Here is an 18,116-nt window from a genome sequence, read left to right on the forward strand (position 1 = left end):
CTGGTAACTATGCATTTATTGCAAAATACTAAAGAGCTTATGTAAGAGGTTAATGCTGTTTTCTGACATTGGCGCTCATCTCTGTATGTTTATATAACACTTATTTAGGACTTTTTTTTTTTCTGATATGTGCCGGTTTGATTGCAGCCTCTGTAAGATCGCTTTGCGAAATATGTGAGAGCTGGAAACTGTGAATGAAATGTTTATATGGGAAGGTTGGAGACCCGTGTGTTATCTAGCAGATTTTTAAACCCTGCTGCCATCAGTGGGGATGTGACAGGGTTGTAACAGCTCTCATGCCTCTGTAAGCTGCAAGATGAACACTAACAAATCCTAACGGGGGCTTTTCTACCTGACCACTTTTCTGGCATTCTATATCTCCTGGTATTCTATATCTGTTGGTGCTTGTAACACCTGCTTGGAAGCAAGTGGATTCATGGCACCTCAAACATGTATAAATTCTTTTCAAATTTCATCAAGATTCCGTATGAACAACCAAGAAAGAGGAGAAAACGCATTTAATTTGCAAAGCAGGTCACTGCAGATGACGACCATTTGAAACAGCACAATGCTGCCAAATGATTGTCAGGGAAGTCTATTTTCATTGACAGCAGGTGCTCCAGTGTAATACTCGGCACAACTAGTATTTAACACACTGAGAGGGAAAGTCAGCTGCATAGCAGAGAGTTGTGTTATTTTGATGTCATTATGGCAAGTTGGTTATGTCTGCATTTTATTTATCAGATAACAATGGAATTCATGTTTCTGAGTCTTGCTGCCGTAGGTTTGGACATAGTACTTCGTGTATTTTTGCACTTTAGTAAAGGAAGTTGATTACATACAAAAGACTGACTTTCTGAAGTGGTCTCCCGAAGTGTGTGAATGTGATGCAAGATTGTGAGTGAAATCTCCAGAATCACTGGGCGGAGAACAGTGGTGGTGCCTGGGATGACTCGTGCAAAAGCAAGCGTGGAGGTCTGTGGTTTCAGGAGCACTGAGAAAATTGAGGTCCCTGTTGTGCAGCAAGCACACCACTCAGAATGTGTTTAGTTTATATGCGGATATTTCCTCATTGTAGAGGAGAAAGGGTACCCCTTGTGCCATTAAAGGATGTAGTTGCCTGGATTTTTAAAATACTGTGCCAAGACTGGACTGAAATTAGCTGGCAGCACATAACTCATCAGAAAATGGATATCTGTAAGATTTAGTGGATTTTGGTTACTGGCTGGATATGTGGTTCTCTCACTGTTTGGTAATACAACAAAAATGCCTGTAAAATATTTTGATGATTATTAAATCTCTTGTGTACATCAGCTGTTGCCCTTTTACTTTTGCAATAAGGATATCTAAAATCTAGGCCATACCAATCACTACTAGCTATTTCACTAGCTGACAGTCTCGCAGGAGAGAACAAGGTGAGGATGAACACAGAGAATGAATTCGTCTTTTATCCCTGTGGGAAGGTTGCCCCTGCCAGGTCTGGATTTAGCTGTGTGACTGGTCAGTGGCAGGAATTTGTGCTTTCTAGTGCAGACTGTATACTGAGTTGTTCTCAGAACAAAAGGGTTTGGTTTCTGCTGATGTCAATCTAACTCCTCTTCAGAAGCACTAAATTCAGTCAAAAAAAAAAAAAAAGAGAAAAGCTTTTATGCTTTTATGGCACGCTTTACCTTAATCTTTTAATCTTTACCTTTGTGGTGATTTTTCTTTTTTTTTTTTTTTTTACTTTTCCTTTTTCAATTTGATTATTCATTTTTTCTTTTGATTGAATTTGACTTGATCACCTGTATATCTCATCAAAAAGTGTTTCAGACCTGAAGACAGCTTGACTTCTCTGAGTTCTTTCTTCAAACTTTCAACTCTAGATTTTAATGAGCATCCATCTGATTCTATTCCAGCTGTAGCAGGTTATTGCATCTGCTGTGGTACTGATTTAATTGTGTGGCTGCACTACTACTGTGCTGAGATTCCTGGAATCTCTATAACCACATGATTTAGTGTATGCTTAAACATAATGAAAATTCTTTTTTTCTAAGGAAGATGTTTTCTAATTCAGGCTGGTGTTATAGAAGAAAAAGAACATGAAGAGGTGGTGACTATATGCAGTCTTACTAATCCATTGGTAATAAGAATTTCACCTGCGGTGTTAGAGATGTGCTTTTTGTAACAAGTCACAGGATTTGTCATCATTTGGCAACTCTGGGTTTTAATTTCATTAGATGTGTGTGGACTCTTTCCCTTGACTGGTATTAACTGGCAGCATGTCTTTTGACAGCTAATATTACAAAATTCATGCTGCTGGAATTATGATGATGTGCATAGCTGAAAATCACATATCTTTGATAAAGACTGATTGCTTTTAAATCTATTTTATAGACAAGAAATCTACAAACATCGTTAAGATTCTTTAATACAAATCTCTAGTTGATTTTACCCTCTGAAACTTACTACTGTATGGAAGAAGAGTTCCTGGCACTGCTGAATTCACTGTTTCTGTTATGTTATAATAAAGCCTTAGTTTATGTGTCATTTATATTATTTTCCTAGCCCATCTTCATGGTGTGTCGATTTTGTTTTTGAATTTTTTTTCTTGTGAAACTATCAAACGTTTTGAATCAAAACAATGATGACATTAGAAAAAAACTAATTTATGAAAAAAACTTGTTAGTACGCTGTTAAAGCATATTATATAGGGAGATTTTTCATAGCCTGGTTAAAATTATTTTCTATTATTCTTTGGAAATAATGGAAGGAAGCTGCTGTGTCAAAATACCTTTTGATACAGGAAAGAAAATATGCCTTCCATTTGTGTTCTAGAAAAAGGCTGATATTGTGCATAAATTGGGGGATCACAATTTTAAAAGTCAAAACATTATTATGAAAAATATACAAATGTCTCCCAGAAAAATATAAGGACATCAATTTGAAACAGGAATGCTATTGAACAGGAAAGAACAGTGGGAAAAGATGATATTTTTAATGGGGAGAATTGATGCCTTCAATAAAGTAATTAAATTGTTTTTCTGATTGAAGCATCTTTCTTAGTTTCTGTGTAGCTAGCCTGCTATGTTAGCTGCTGCTTTGATATACTTTTAAAGCTCAGGAGTGGTTTTAATCACTTCATATCCCAAAGGACTAATTTTGTGTTAACCAGTGATTTGAACACAGCACTCTTTTAGAAATATCTGTTTCCCCTCATTTAATATTTATATCTGAGGATCATAATTTTTTTTTCTTCATGTGGATGATGTACAATTTCATTTGGTGTTTATCTTGATTCAAGGACGGTATCACTTCATCTCTGCTTGCCTTTGTAATATCTGTCATTCAGTGGAAGAGATTGTCTGCATCTCTGTAGGAAAGAAATTAATTTGTTGATCTGTAGTGTAATGCTGTTTTAAGTGGAAAGATCTTTAATCTTTCTTTACATGACATTATGTTGCTGATAATTTTACTTCAGATTCAGATTATGTGCTGTGAGTTTATCAGCTGATATGTTCAGAAGTTGTCTTTGTTTACAAAAACAGATGATGTATGTTTTCCTCTTTCACTTTCTGATGATCTAAAATATTCTTTTGCCTACCTGAAGAAAAATCTTGTTTAAGTCATAACTTAAGGAAACTAGTGCTGTAACTTCTCAATTTTTTTGAATAGATCTTTATTCTGAAATATACTTTTTTTAGAGTTGCCAAAAAATGAAAAATTTAATGTGGGTCTTGTGAGGAACGAAACTGTATTTTGTTATTTGCCATCTACTGGGAATAAGATCCACTTCTTTCCTTTCTGAAGTAAGCAAGTCTATTGGTGCTGGAACGTTTTCTGTTTGCACATGCACACAACAGAAAAGATTAACTGAGTTATGTGCGAAGTTATCTGAACTTTCCTCAATAGTAACGTTTCTCTGCAGCCAGGAAATTACTCCAGCCTAGTAACAAAGATGAATTGCATCATTTACAAGTTCAAGATAACACTTAGCCATATCTGCCATTCTAACATAAACTCAGCTGTAATGTACCCCCTCCCCATGCATCATTTGTAGAAGGCCTGCAGAACACAGAGCCATAATTCAGTTCAGGGGACTGTCCAAAATATGTTCATTGCACTGAAGTGTGGTATCTTCTTAACCTTTTCCACAAGTGCTACAGTTATATGCTTCATCTCCAACATTATACAGTCCTTAACAATGAAGTGGCTGCTTATGTTAAATGCCTCATTCTTTCAAAAGACAAAGGTGGATATTCTACATTACCTTTTAAATGCAGAAATTGTATTGGAACCTACCTTTTAAAATTGTTGTAATGATTCTTCCAGTTGCTAACACGTATCCGTATACATCTTGCATTCGAATGCAGAGTCTAAAAGCTCTGCTTTTAGCTCAAGATATTTCATGTTACTACTTTTGTAAAGCTTTTTCTTGCATTTCTAGTTTGAATAAGAATTAATTTCATGGTTTTTCCACTGCACTTTGTTTTCAATTTATGCATTTTGAGTTTAGATTATTTCCAGTGGAGGGCCTTTAAACACTCTGGGGTTGTGATTCTTACTTACAGTTTATAGATCTAGACATGCAGTTTTACAGAGATAAGTAGGTATTTGATTTTGGTCGCTTTTTAAAATATGATCAGAAAATATGGCAACTTCTTGTGATATTCTTTCTATTATTTATAATTAATTGCTTGGATTTGCTGAATGACACGCCTGTTGCAGGTGCTTATAATTGCATATCGATCTATTTATTTTGCAAAGTGACTTTAAAATAGAAATTGCTGTGGTATACTCTGATGATGCTTAGTAAATCTATGCTGGCAACCTCAAGTATATGCTATAATTAAATTTATAGATATGACTAACAATTAACAGAAAATACAGCAGTTTCCATTTGTGTTTAAACACAGAAGATAAGAGAATTTTTGATACTGAATTGTTTTTAGTTACAAGCATATACATAGAATCTTCATTAATTGTTACACATTCATTGCACGTAAGTAGTTGTGAATTATGGCCATAAACCTAGCAATGAAAGAAGAAATTATACAACTCATTGTAGAAACAAAAAAAAAGAGAATTTATACAACTCATTGTAGAAACCACAAGAGAAGTATTCAATTCTTATTTATTGTGAATATACTTACAACGATTATTGTGGAAAGAGAACAGTTAACTGAATAAGATCCTGTATTTTATGTAAGATCTGAAATTTTGTTTGCTTTATGATACATACAGCATGAGTATATGTGTTTGTTTTTTATAGTTTGAATACTCAATATTGTAGGAATTTGTAAAAAGTTCTGAAATGTTGCATACCTAAAGAGTGTAGATATTCTTCCAATTTTAAACATTCCTTCCTTAGATAAAAACCAAACCAAAGCAAACCAAAAAAACCTTACAGAAAAAAAAAGCCAAACCACAAAAACCCCTCTGTTTGTCCCAGGCTGGTGTACTGTACCAATAAAATATGATCTCCATTATAATAACCTACTTTATGAAGATTAAATGGTTTTGCAATTCAAACAAGGTAAAATTGGTTTAAAGCAAAATCAAACACTAGTTTGCTAGTTTAGGATTTGAATAGTGGAATGAGAAATCTTTTTTTATATTGCTATTGTGCACTGGTCAGCCAAGAAGTAATTGCTTTTTATAAGGCAAATTTGCTTTTACTTTTCCAAGGTAATGAAATGAACCTGAAACATTTCCTTTGAAATCAAAGTCACTATCTCTCAAATGTCACCAGCAGAATTCCATCATATAGTTTCAGCAAACACATGATAAGAAAGTAGTGCTTGGAAATGATTGACAGAATTCTATTAGAAAGCTTTACTACATATTAATCAATAATTACTTGTGTTGTAAATCAATAGCAACTTTTTATTTTTATATTTATAAGTTGCTAACCTGTAAAGAGACATCTGGAAGCTATTTGAGAGGAATAGCCTTCAAATATAAACTGGGAATACTGCAAATGCATTGAGGGGAAATACTCTGAATTTAATTTATTTTTTTCAACATCTAATGAAATTCTGTGCAAAAAAAGTACACTTGTTGACACAAGGAGAGCCTAAAATATAATATGCAAAATTATTCAAGGATAAAATAATCTAAGATTTAACCAAATCTTTAAACAGATATGCATAAAGGTCTAACAAAGAAATCATTCCCAAGAGGAAAGATAGTTGTATAAAATCAAGCTGCTTAGGGGAAAAAATATGTCAAATATAGTTTAGCTCCTCTCCAGCTTAATTATCTGTTCAGAAGAGGAGACTTTATTAGTGGTCTGGGAAATGCTTTTGGAGGGCAGAAGGACAAGGGTTGGAAATTCAATCTCAGTGATAGTGCTGCATACTTTTAGAAAAATAGAAGGATATTGGAAAGGATGTTGCAGTAGGCCCATAGAGTAGAGCAGTTTTCAAGCCCATCCCAATGATTTTGACGTATTTCTTCATTTAAACAAGAAGAGATTTAAGGTGAGTGCCATGAAGTTAAAATGTAAATTAAACAAACATGATTTCATGCTAATATAGAGCTATTATAGCATTACCATAGGAGACTCTATTTAGAGGATGTCTTCAAAGTTGCTAAGCAACTGAGGAGAAAAATTAACAAATTTAATACCACTATAGCAACACTGAAGCCCAGTGGCATAACTCACATGATTTGATACTTGGTATATTGGTAAAGACTTAAGTGGTAGAAGAGGAAGAGAACAATGCCTTATGCCAAATACAGACTTAGCTCTTTGAATTACCAGTAGCCTGTGAAACTTCCAATGACAATGCATGAATCTTGTAAGAACTGAAGTGCGAATCACAGAATCACAGAATAACCAGGTTGGAAGAGACACACCGGATCACCGAGTCCAACCGTAACAGTAACAGTGGGTGTTTGCTTTATAATGATCGGACCCAAGAACATAAGAACAGTTCTGTAAAGGCGTATATATACATAGCAATAAAAATATGTACTCGTACTTCACTGTGGAGATCATGGAAATTTTTATATGAAGTTTTCATGCTAGAACATGTATTCAACTAATTTGACGGTAATTTCAAAACAGCTCAGTATCCTGGAAGACAATTCATGACTCAATTGCATGCTGATTATTATTAATGAAAAAATATTAATTTTGACCTCAACTGGACTGAAAATAAAGACTCAGTCACAGCTCAATAAAAAGTATTTGGCAGGATACTGCTCACTTAAGAAATGTCGTGAAATGAGTTAGACAATCTTAAACTGAAGTACAACTGTCAATTTTGATTCTATTATAAAATATTCAGTGAATTATATAGAAAGCCAAATGTCACATTTGATGCAGAAGATTCTTTTTTACTTTTGAAAGCAAATGGGCCTGTTTTAGGGAGAAGTTAGATGCAACTCTATAATGTTAGAGAACTAGATTAAACCAAAGGAGAAGCATAGAAATAGAGAAAATACAAAGGAAGAGTTAAGAACTGCAGAAAGCCAGATGATGGGAGAGAAAATACCACAAAAGAAAATCTAAGGTTGTAAGGTTTTTGTTAAATGAGTACAGCCTGGACGTAAACCTAGGGCTAGAAGATTTTTGTTAAGTGAGTATATTCTGGTAATGGCATTGAATCAAATTAACATACTTGAAATAGTGAAACTAGCCTGTTGTGTTATATTGAAATGGAATAGATATGTTCCATTAACAACACTCAGCTGAGGATGAACTAAATTAAATGTCAGTATCACACTTGAGATTCATGGTGCTGTTAACAATACGTGAAATGTAAATATGTTAAAAATATACATAAAAACATACATAAAATATATAAAAACATTGAATGGCAAATAACTGGATGAACATAACCAATGTTATGAAAAATGGAAAAGCATTCAAAACCACACCTAATTTTCAAAGATTTCTTTAGAAAGAGTGCCTTAAGAAGATCTTCAAAGTTGATATTTTGTTCATTCTTTTTCTCAGAAAAATGAGAAATTTCTCAAGAGATCAAAAGTAAATTAACACTTTTTTCCAAGTGTTATGAGTCAGTTTCAGAGTTTTCATCTTTACTTCAGTCCATGCAAAACAATGAAACGATTGAGAAAATGCTTGAATGATGAAGAACTGAAAGTTGGAACTGTTATTAATGACTCCTGATGGAAGATAGATCTTGAAAGGGTGGCGTGGTATGATTTTTAATGTGATTTAGATTGGCTGATATAGGCAAAAGTGTTTTATGAGATAGATTCCTGTAAGCACTTGTTTAAGACTTTAGTTGAGAAACTAGAAGGATGCTAAGTCATGTTGTGGACCTTGAATAAAGTGAATTCGTAAGTAAGTTAGTAGTTTGAGCAATATTTGAGCTAGTAATATTTTTTTCAGGCTATTATTTGGAATACTTTTCTCAATGACCAAGAAGAAAACATAAAATTGTTAAAAGTGATGGTACAGTGGTAGAGGTATGTGGAGGAATGAGTGAGTGCTGATTACAATGTTGTACTGGCGTTGATCCATAGTCAGTTGAATGTATACTGCTAGGCCAAAGGATAATATATTTTTAGGTTTGGAAACAGAAAATCTTAATTAGAGATGTTATTTTCACTGCATTTGTCACTTTTATAATCAAAGTAGGATGTTAAGTTCTGTTTTGGAGCCAACAGCTCCAAATATGTCAATAAATTCAGACAGGTTCATAAAGTTCTGACAGCAAAGGAAAATACGCCTCATGGTGAAAGATAAAAAGTATTCTACACTGAGCATCAGCAGGAAGAGCGTTAAGGATCAGCTAGACCAGTACATAAGCATTTATAGAGAAAACACATGCAAAAATATACTGTGTTAGGATTTAGTGCTACACACATTTTTTTTTTGCTTTATTTAAATTGGCACTTTCTACAGAAACAATAATTAGCCAAAACAGAATCTTCTAGGCATTGCTCAGTTTTTTTCCATCACTGGCGATTTTAAAATGAGTATTTGATTATTTCATTTTACCAGAAGATGGTCTAGTATAGAAGTTGGGCATGCTGGAACCTATGTTGAGATTTAGCTGGATCAAGTTCAGTGTGATGGTAGCTCTCATGTAGATGGATCTTCAGCTGATCCTGTTTGTTAGCAGTATGCATGGTGTTTCTGAAGATTAAGGGCATTTCTGGAAACCTTCAATAAATACGCTGACGCTTTCTCCGTGCCCTCAAGTGTGGCTGTATCTCCTGGGACAGATTTTCTTTCTCTGCCTATCTGAAGACTGCAAAAAGTAAAATGACATACTGATCCTAGAGGAATTCACAAAGCTATTTGCTGGCTGGAATATTCTAGTTTGCAGTAAATCTCACTCAAATTATTTATCAAGCATATTTCTATCTCTCTCTCTTATATTTTGCAGGAAAAGGAAGACACAAATCTGGATCCTTTGAATAAATTTGCATTTTTTCTATAACTCTATGAAATGAAGCAGATTTAAACCATCTGTCCTCGCTTTCTTTAGGGATGGAAACTGTCTGGAATTCACCTCCAAGGCAGTTTTAAGTGTCTTATGGAACATCAAATCACTTAGATTTGTTGATGGAAGAATTTTTCTGCTAATATGAAGGTTAAACTTTTTTCTTTCTAACTAGTATTTCAAGTCAGGTGGGTATAATTTGCCATGACAGCATTTGGAGTCTTCTAGGAGGGTGATTTCTTTCCTTATGAAATTCTTAACCTTTCTTTGTGGTGTAAGGTAATTTTTAAGTTTGCACCTGAAGAGTATGTTAATATAAGTTATGAAACTTCTCCTATGCTAAAAAGGTCTTGATTTCTGAAACAGAAATTTTGACTGGATTTACAGTATCTTTGCATGTCCTTGACACTTGGTAAAATTCCATATGTATGTATATGCCAGAAACCCGAAGAAAACTTACAGAAGGATGTGACAATTTGATCTTCAGCAGTTTGTTGGCATTCTTACATTTTGGTCTGATTTTGTTGGGGATCAGTGAGTTTGCATAGTACTAAAAGGCTGGAGTACTGATATAAATGAACAGGGTTCATGGTGATGTTTCTAAAACTACCAGTTTTTAGAAATTTTGCATAACATATGTTTTTATTTCAAAAACTGCATTTACAAAACCGTTTAATAAACCCTTACTCATAAAGACAGGCAATTATAATATATAAATATTATTAATATTGGGTAAGTTAAGGAAAACACCTACAAAACAGAGGACGATATAGTTCCTGTTGGTAAGTTATGGCACAGCTGATTTTTCTAATTAGAAGTGTACAAGACAAATTAATATAATGCATAAATTGGGTTGACTCATACGTATCTGATATTGTTAATTGTTTGCTATTAAGAAAACGCCACTATTGGAAAGAAAAAAATATCAGAGAGTAGTTAAACTGAAAATAGTACTCCTGTGACCTAGAAGTATATGTAATACCTGATGGTGAAAGTTCAAGTATTCCATTTTTGATGGCATAATTAACTCTAATGTAGTTTCATGATAAAAAGTGTTGGCTACTTTCAGTAATAAGTAATTTCCGCAGCTGCTCTTAGTCTGGCAGAAAATTTCATGCTCTTTAAAGGTGAAAGGTTTTCCTTTTCATCCTTTGAAATCTGTGGATCAGCAAATATTTAACAAATGAAAAAATCACAGCTGATCAACCAAGTAAACAAAACCCTCTTGCTGGAATTCAGTTTCTTTCAGTTGATAACCATCAGGGATATTTTTGTGAGCCTCATGGGGTTCCCACTTAAGTTTTACTTTATTGCCTAATTGATAGGCAGACCAGCTATGATTCATTCTGCAAGTTTATTTACTGAAGTCAATTGTTGAAATCACTCAAAAAGCTGACATTTATGAAATGCATTTCTGAAGTAAAGGAAGTGTGCAGGATGGGTAGTTGAGAAGCAACAGTTCAAGCCATCTTCAGTGTGGGGCTCCAACCGTATATAAATGGATCTGATTTAAATGATGGGGGTTTTTTATTTGTTTTTGTGTTATCTTACAGAAATCTGCATTGCAGAAAAAAATCAATATAAATATATTTATAGGTACAGTGAAGGTGATTGGACACGATTTCTGCTAAAACTTGAACATTTATCACAAAATAAAGGGTAGAATTTTAGTGCAGCATAATGTTCTCTCAGAAGAAACATGGAAACCTATATTGCAACTTAACAGCCTCTTCATGCATAAGTAGTAATGTACAGTACTGTCCGCACCTTTCTGTGCTTTCTGTGTCCTTTCTTTTACAAAGGAAAGAAATAAGCCACAGGGTAATATATGCAGGATGTATGCATTAGGAAGTTTGCACGTACTTTGTGACAGTTTGATTACTCCGTGATGTTGTTGGGGATTTAAATAGCATACAGTTGTGGGTGATATCTTACAGTTTTCCACCTTGTGGAATACTATGATATTGGCACGGTGTTGAAGAAACAATTAGAATGTTAGTTTACAGTTAATTTAACATTGTATGATCCTTCTACTGTTCATTAGAGAGGTTGTTGCCTTTTAAAACCTTTAAAGTTTGTTGTGTAACTCAAAAATATTCTGATCAAATTTAATTTTTTTAACTTTTTCCCCTAATAAGTGGGAATGGCTAGTGGAATTACTTGTCTGTAGTATACTGTTTTATTTTTATTCTTGCATTGTGTTGGTATAACCACTGATTTTAGAATATAGTATGAATCTTAACTTTTTGATGTCTAGCCTCAAAAAGAGCAGAATGGGAAACAAAGGTGATTGCCAAGTGTTGAAAAGAAAGAAAGAACAGTTACTGTGAGAACAGCTCTTGCACAATCCTGCCATTATCAGAAGTGAGAACAAAGACTTGTGCCAGAGCCTTCCTTCTGGCAAAGACAGGGCCATATGCTGCCCATGTAGTTCTTACAGTCCTGCTGTCATCCTTGTACCTCTCTTCAGTTACTGAATTGTTTAAAATAGGCATGAACCTGATGACAAAATTTCTAGGATAAGAAAGTCAATGAGGAACTTCTTTCCAGTGGCTTACTATCCCCTCTTGTGCTGCCTCAGAGTCTAAGCGTATTGGTGTGAAAACAGAAGAAATTCTGGTCTTCTTTCCTCTGGTTGGCTTCTTCACTGACTTTGTTAGGAGTCTTGCCTTTTGTTACCAGCTGCTAAGCTGTTCTGTAGGTCTAGCAAAAATACTATATGTTGTAGTGATTAATCCAATGTTTTTTCCCATACTCTGTATTAACCTGATATTTGCTTCAATCTGAAGGTACTGTTCATGTGCTTTGTGAGAGAGAATTACAAAGTTATAATTAGCTTTGCCACCAACTTTCAGGAAGTTCTGGTTTTATTCTTCTTGCTATGCTTTATATATTTACCCACTGCATTGCATTGAATTACGAGAACCATCACCCAAGTTTTGGTTTTGATTTTCTAAGGTAGAGGAGTATCCAGTAAAAGATGGAGGTTTCTTCTGTAAATATTCATTTTGATTTCAAATCTTAACCTTTAGGAAGGTTAGAAGAAAACTGAAAAATCAGATACAACTTTCTGAACAGAATACGTTAAAATTCTATTTGCTAAAATGCTGCAAAAAATTTGTGTAGAATTTTTTGTATTGTTAAGGTTTTTTTAAGAACAGTTTAATGATGGAGCATGATCTTGAATCTCTATGGAAGTCAACATGGATTAAACCCTAGTTGAGAATAAGATTTCTCTTTCTAAAGGGTCTATAACATTTTCTGGTTTAAAATTATATTTGTAAAGAACACTGACCACAAATGTATAATCACCCCTTTTTTTTTTCCCAAAAACCACTTATTTTGCACTTTAATGTTAATTTTGTGTAATAATAAATAACCTGTGGCATATTTCAGTACATGTGGATTAAACCAACTCTTTTACAGATAAGTAAAAAGGCGGTAACCTACTGCAGTTAAAACATTGTGTGAAATGACAGTGCAGTTTACTAGCAGAAATGATCTGATACACTAGCATTTTTCCAAAATATATATATACCCATTTTCAAAGGAAGAATTAAAGCAGCAGTGATATGCTGCAATAGGCACAGAAAAGTCTTCCTCTTTCTTTGTTGCCTAATGCTGCAATCAGAATCGGCTCGTTCCCTAGAGTGATCCATCATGTTGATTTACAAGTGCTGCTCCTGTCTGTATTGTATTAATAGGAAGCTCATGGCATCTGTCCTTGTACTGGAAGCAAGCAAGCAGTGTAAAACACAATTACTAGATGATGTACAATCAGTGGATAAGGAAGGGGAAGGTTGGGCAAGATTTGGATGATTTCTGGATCTTGGTCAACAAGATGGCATTACTTGATTCTTTTTTCAAAAAAATGCCTCTCCTCTCCTGGGTGAGACTATCCAATTCCTTAATGTTCAGACTGATCACAATGTGTTGAATGTTCTTGACTGCATGACAAACCAAACAGGAAAATTTCAGTTGGTTGGTTATTTCTTTCCTACCATTGTGTGCGTGGCTGCCTTCCACATGGGCTCAGCTCACACTCCCACAGTTAGCTCTAGCCTCTTCACTAATCACTGTGAAGATGGATGAGAGATGTTGTGCAGACTTCTCCTTTGAATACTCTTATGTTCTGCTTCCTACTGGTTTAATGAATGGAGAATTTGATTTCTGAAATGATGAATTTGATTTAGCCATGCTTATTTTGCTCCCCTTGTGGATTATTTTTGATCCAAATCAAGCTCTTTGTATCTTTTATATGAATGGGAAGCTGCATTTTGCTTTTTGCCTTCTGTTATTTCTACACCTTTATCTCCATAAAACCCTATAATTTTTAAGTTGAAACATGTTTGGGTTTTTTCAGTTGAAGGTCTGTTTGGGAAACCCTTTTGCTGAGAACACTGTGCAAAATACAAAATAATGTTTTAAAGGACCTTATTTTAAGTTTCTTTTAAGGGATCAAGGCCATTATTCACTTCTGTATTCTGAATGATACCTACTAGATATAACGACAGCAGAGGCTGCTAAGAACATTAGCGACAGCATCATTATTCAAAGTTCTGTCTATTCTTTCAAAACTGGTCCTAATGCAAAATGCCCCTTTTGTAAGTAAACGGCAGAATTAAAATATGTTTAGTTCTTCTTTTTGTAATCCACATTTACAGAAAGAAGTCAGAAATGTTTGATACCTTTTTGAGAACTGGAAACAGAGAGAGCTTGTTACTCCAGCATATGTCTGGATGGGTACAAGGCCTGTAAGGATAGTTTGGTATCCTAATGATCACTGGACCAAGAAGATGTCCTTATATTTTAAACATTTCTTGTGTAGACAGGTGCTGTGGACTTGATTTTTTGGATGGTTGCTGGTGTCAGCATCTGATTTCTCTAGCTTGATTTCAGTGATGTGTTTTGAGTGATCTTTGAGAGTTTCAGTGCAACACAATATTTTTAAATGCTTCTCCCAGTAGGCTGTGAAAGGGGATGGTCTTAAGGAGATCTAACGGGTTAGTAGATTTTGCATCTATTATTGTTCCAAACATATGGGTTTGCCTTTCCCTAGTAGCATTGATTGGTGGTTAGTATTTCAGTTATCCCCTCAGTGTTTATGAAGAGCAAGAAATGATGCAAGTAGGATAACATCTAACAGTGCCAGTGGCAAAAAGCCTGGGTTGTTTGTGACTGACTGATAAAGAGACTTCTTAATAATGTATGCTGTGACTGTGCTGTCCTGTGTAAAAATTTAAGCAATTTCATATAGCTGACAGCCTGTTTAATCTAGATTCTCTTTTTTCTGCAAATTAATTTGTATAGTCCAATGATGAGGAAATGTCTTGTTTTGCAGAGACTAGTCTTCTCAAAATATCTGCAACTTCTATAGCAGAAGGACAGAAATTTCAGAAAATGAGTTCTTTTCAATTTCAAATATAAATTGAATTTAGTCATTGAAGTTACAGGTGTTATATTCTGTAGCAAAACCTGCAGTTTGGATTTCTATCCAATGGCCAGAAAGTACTTCATTCTTTACAATGGACATAAGCAAACCTAAAGACAGCAAAGTTTCTTTGAAAATTAAGAGTTTTTCTGCCCTCTGTTTAGTTACATGTCTTGTTAGCTCAACTTGAGAGTTCTGGGAGCAGTTACTTTTATGGTAAGAATCAGCTAAAGCACATGTGTATTCCTCATGTAGTATTTTGAAAACATGGGTAGAAATAGTACAATTAAAATCAAATGCAGGAGCTCAGCAAATAGTTCATTATACCTTGGGAAATAGTAAACTGCTAACGACCAGGATGTTTAGTTAATATCACATTGTGGCTATGCTGCTCACCTTTCTAATGAACCTGGGAAATCTCAAGCTGCAACTAAGGATTGAAGTTAAAGCATTGGAACATTTTTTTTGGTTCGTATTGAAATAATTCAGATGTTTTTGAAGGAAATCATGTTGATGCTTTTAACTTATAAATGAAACAATTTTGTTTTTCTTTTCCATGGGAGGTTTTAGATCTAAAACAAGTCTTGAATTTTTCACAAGAATTAAATCATACTTTCTAACCTTGCTTGTGTTTCAGCTTTCCATATTTGGATAAAGCCATGTAGAGATATATAAGGAGGTAATCTGTCATCTGTCAGGTGCTGTCTGATATGTGTCAGATGCTATTTACTAATTTGGACAATGCATTATACTAGAGTGGCTTATTTAACATTAATTTACAGAGCACATAAGTAGGAAGACTAAAGGAAAGGTTATATGACTCCAACTGAACTGAAAAGGATAAGAAAATTAAGCATCTTACCTCTGAAATCTCTCCTGCATTGCTCCAAATAAATGAGGCTTGATTTTTTTTTTTTTTTATGGCTTTTGGAACTATTCCCAATGCTCAGGCTTTGGGAAAACTTTCCTGCAAGTAACAGCCTTTGTTAAAAATGGGCACTGCAGTAAGGTATCATCAATAGCTACTGGGATCTGGCATGTTAGAATCATTATTGGAATCCTATTTCATTTATCCTCATTTCATTTATGAATTAGCAAGAAACTTGAAGACAAACTGTAGCATCTCCTACATGTCATTTAGGGTTTTTTTTGCTAAAAGAACTAAAGATGCTTTTAGATGAAAATAACGTACTTATTAGATGTGTGTATTTTTAGGATGAGAACTAAACGTGAATGTGACTTTTACTCTATTTTTTTAAAGAATAACTATCTGAGGAAAAAGAAAAAAAATATTTTCATATGTCTTGTTATTTTATATTTCATTATCATGTTTAAATACTGAGTGACAAAAAGTACAAAAATTCAGACCTCTCCATAATATTTGTTTGGATTTCAATAAATGAAATAAATATTTTCCTCATTCTTTTATTTATTATATCTTCCCATTGATTAAATTGTGGGTTGTTAGACAATAGATGGAATCTGCAAAGCATCAAAACTGTATGAAAAGATGTACAAATGAATCAGCCTGCTCACTTTATCACTAGATTTTGATTCAAGTAGCTGGAATCACTTTAGTTCTTTTGGAGTCAGACCATTCAAAAAATCAACACTGTTGATTGCAAATCTACCTTGTCTGAATGTCTTTTCTGCTACTTAACTCTTCAGACCAAACAGCTCTGCCTATCTTGCATCTCTTCTTAAAGCCATATGCTCTTTCTAAATGGTAGTTTTTGAAGAAGAACATGACAACTTGAGAAACAAATGTGTGGTTGGTGTTTAATGATCTTGAAAATTCTATTGCTTAAAGAATTTTGAAAGAGCATTGGTTCTAAAATCTGCCTTTTGAAAGCGTATAAAGTGTCAGTGGTTTTTTTCTGATTTAAAGGTAAGTTGTATTCGGCAAAGAAGATATTTTCTATGTTTAAGAAGAGGTGTACTTTGTAACATGTAGATGTATTCAAAGGTGTCTTACAGTTATTAGGTATATAAGACTGTATTTTTAAAACTGTGTGGAAACAAGCTGGTATGATGATGACCTACAGGCTCCTGAGGTAATAGGAGCCAACAGTGAAACGCTAGTGAAATGCCTAAAAGGAATTAAGGAGTGCACCTCTTAAGAAGGTAACACAGCAGACAGGCCAGCTGAAAGGCCTTTAATCCAATACATGCAGCATGTGCAACAAATAGGAGCTGGAAGCCTCTGTGCTGCTAGAAAGCTACGACCCTGTTGCCATAACTGAAACTTCGTGGGATGAATCCCACAACCAAAGTGCAGCTCTTGATGGTTACAGGCTTCTGAAGGGACAGATGAGGAAGGAGGGGCACAGGTGTCACCCTCTACATCATGAAATGGATGGAGTGTGAAAAGCTGTCTCTGAAGAAGAGTCATAAGCAGGTGGAAAGCCTATGGTTAACAATTAGAGACCAAGACAAGAAAGGGAACATTACAGTTGGTGTGTACTATAGGCCACCCAATCAAGGGAAGCCTTATTTGATGAAGGGTTCTTACTCCAGCTATAGAAGGTATTGTGTTCACAGGCTCTTATCCTGCTAGGGGACTTCAACCGCCTTGATACCTGCTGGAAAAGTAACATGGCAAATCTTGTTTTCTGAAGGAAATGTTCTTGTTTCAAGAGTAAAGAGTTGAAACTTTAGTGTTTCTTTCTTTAATTTGATGCCCAAAAAGGCACGTGGAAACAGGAGAATCCATAAATAATGCTAAGGTCCTAGGCAGCCTGCCATTCTGACAGCATATTTTATAAACAACTATAAATAACACTGCAGCATATCTGAGACAATTATACCATGCCATCAGCCCCATTGGTCTGATTTACCGGAGTCTTTGAAGAAAAGAAATATTCACCTGTCATGCCAAACTGCAAAGCTCTAGTATGGTTGATTTTTTTGTCTCAGGGTTCATTATGTTTGGCTCTTGTTTTCTGTTATTTTCTACTCGTTTTCTGTTTCAAAATACAGTCAAGACCAAACCTAGGTTATTTATTTTGGAAACAAAATACCTGAATGGCTGAAACAAATTACAGGTGAAAATCCAGTAGTACTGCTAAGTAAGAATAATTCTTTTATGAGAAGAGTCTAACTTTTTCTTCTGGCTCTTCTGAGTAAATTACTTTCGGTTTTGAAGTATCTCAAGGAGCAGTAGCAAAATAACAGAGGATTAGAGGGATAATGGGAAAGTACAGGGCCTGAGGACAGAAGAGTTCCTAAGAAAAGGTTATTAGGGAGGCATGTTTCTGTGATGCACTACAGTGAGGCTCAAA

This window comes from Phaenicophaeus curvirostris, chromosome 8, assembly GCF_032191515.1.
Source record: "Phaenicophaeus curvirostris isolate KB17595 chromosome 8, BPBGC_Pcur_1.0, whole genome shotgun sequence".
In the NCBI taxonomy this organism is placed as follows: domain Eukaryota; kingdom Metazoa; phylum Chordata; class Aves; order Cuculiformes; family Cuculidae; genus Phaenicophaeus; species Phaenicophaeus curvirostris.